The sequence below is a fragment of the Macadamia integrifolia genome, chromosome 5 (genome assembly GCF_013358625.1).
Source record: "Macadamia integrifolia cultivar HAES 741 chromosome 5, SCU_Mint_v3, whole genome shotgun sequence".
NCBI lineage: Eukaryota > Viridiplantae > Streptophyta > Magnoliopsida > Proteales > Proteaceae > Macadamia > Macadamia integrifolia.
Window position 1 is genome coordinate 12,750,233 of NC_056561.1, and position 2,830 is coordinate 12,753,062.

Sequence of the window (2,830 nt, forward strand, 5' to 3'; positions counted from 1 at the left end):
GGGGGGGGGGGAGTGGTGAAGGAAGAGAATTTTTTGTTTGAACTCTGAGTTCCAATTCCTAATTCTATACCAAAAATGTCCTAAATGTATCGGCTGTTTAATTTTCTGTGAGTTCTGATGTATATGCAATAGTTATACACTGTCATCCCCTCCTGGAATGCTCCGTTAGGACCAAGAGGCAATAAGATGCAAGTTATATTGGTGTTTGTTCAGCTTCATCATATTATCAAACTCTGATTAGTCTTTCCGAAATAATTTTCATTATAGATTTGAGAAAACATCTTCTTGTCTAGTGTTGCGTTGAGTTAATTATGGATCACATTAGAGTGAATTTGATTAGATATTGTTGTACTGTGAATAGCACTGGTTTGGCAGAGACTGCTTATTTCTGTGCCAAGGGATTGTCTACTCTGTTGGATGTTTCCCATGAGAGATGGTTTTATTAGATTGTCTTTAATATCTAGGTGCCCAATCTCCCACCCCCCCCCCCCACACACACACACAATAATTTAAAGATTTTCTCTTTCCTTTGTATGACTGGAAAAGCCTCAGGGAAATCTTTTAGCTTTCTCATTGGATAAACATTTGTTCTATCTAATATATATATTTTTCTTGTTTACAGAGTATTCCCTTCATAAACTACTTGCAAATTTGCCTTGGATAAACCTTTTGTTCTATTTTTTGGAACTTAATTGGAACCACAATCTTTTTTCTAGGGAATGTTCGACCTTACTTTGCTCGTTATCCATGTTCTTTCTTCATACCTTTGTTGGCATATTAGGCAAGATTCTGTTTCTAAAATGCTTCTCCATCTATGTGCAGGATCTTTTCTGATGTTGCTGGGGATATTACAATTATTGTTGATGGAGAGTCCTTCTTGTTACACAAGGTAAAACATAATTTCTAGTAGTTTTTAACAGATTTATCTCTCCTCTTTTCTTAATAATAATAATAATAATAATAATAATAATAATAATAATAATAATAATAGTAATAATAATAATAATAATAATAATAATAATAATAATAATAATAATAAGATTACAGGATCGAGATATGCTAAAATCCAGGGAAATGGGGATCTCCTGGTTCTGTATAGCAATCAGAACGAGATAGGTGCGATACCTTACTCCGATTCAGCAAGGAGACTAACACTGAGATGGGTGCAATACCTTACTCAGAACTAAATTTGTACTTGAATTAAAATAAACAAGTAAAGAACTAAAATCATAAACTTTAAAGTAAAGGATATGAAATTTGCACAAAATTAAAAAGCTGCTTAACTAGATCTATTTCTTGGAATCAAGAGGCACGACTGTAGGCTTTGATCCAAGGATAGAAAAAGAAGCTGCTATATGCAGATGCAGGAAGCTAATAATGCAATCAAAGGAAAATACTTTGAAATATATATTTGAAAGTAGAGTTACAATATTTGGAGATAGGTTTGGGTAGGCTTGGGTTGGAGGATTTGAGAAGTAGAAGGTTGGGTTGGCTTTGAGCTGTAGGTAGCTAACCTTTGATGGTCGATCTGACTTGAGATGATCGGAATTTGTTGCTGACCGGCGATGTGCTCGGAGAGATCTTGGAAGAACTTGCGGAGGCTCAGCTTGCTTCGGAACTTCTCTCTCCAAGTTCTAAGTTTGGAGATCAGAAGATTTTTTCAAGTGGTTTGAGAAATGGGGTGATGCTCCTTTTATAATGTAAGGAGACTCATTTGAATTACATGTGGATTTGGATTACATTTGGGTTTCATTTGGTATTGTACCAAATTAGGCACTGTTTGACATTTCATTTGTCACTATTTGGAACTGTGCACTTGAATTTGTATTTGGAGTGAACAGTTGCTGCCGACAATTGAAGAACTGTTGACGCCGAAAGTTGGAGTTGCTGTCAACAAATGATTTAGAATCTTTGTTATGGTTATTGTTGACAGTTGATTTGGAATCTTCAATGATCTTACCACGGCATTCCACGTGTCAGGGACACTGTTCTCCGTATTGGTTTGATCAAGGGGTTTGTATCCTATTTGTTTGAGCCGGATATTGGCCGGACTATCCTTTGACCTGGGATAGTAACAGTACCTCCTTTCCATAATAGGTAGGTTGTCCGAGGTTATCTGACTAGGTAAATTTTACGACTATACCCGTCGGCTAGTTTAGAACCGTCCTAGCAGACGTTATGGACCAACCTTAAGGTTTGGTCGAAGAAGACTTTGATTTGGCATCCCGGCGAGATCGACGGGAGGTAACTTCTTTGAATTTGCTGGAGGAGGATGCCTTAGAACTGGTTGGGACGAAGTCAGGATCATCCTCATATGGATCTTGCCCATAGCAGAGTTCGTGGGCAGGAACAGATCTTTGCATGGATTTGAGACTATAGGCACCATCACTGGAGCCTTCATTGTCTTCATTGTCTGAGTCGGAACCGAGTTCGGCTAGACAGGCACGAAGGGCTTCCTTCTCACTTTTGATGCTTGATTTTGAAGTACTTTGGATTGTTGGAACAGGCTGGAGACCTGTGAGGCTTTTGATTAACGCCGTCCTTTCACATTTGGAGACGTCACAGTTGTCCCACCATTTGACATTGAAAGACCGGCATAAGACTGGAGCAATCCAGTCATTTACCTGGTAATCATAAATTTGATATTCCCAGAATAATATCCATGCTAAACGGCAGTGGAGAAAGAATCTAAGAAGATCAGGTTGGTGAGGTTGGGGGGTTGTATTTTGGCAAAATATTTGGAAGGAATCTTGGATTTGTAGTGGTAGTATTTCTACCATAGGACCATATTGATCCCACCATTTGGGAAACCAGGTGGGAGTTTGGTTGT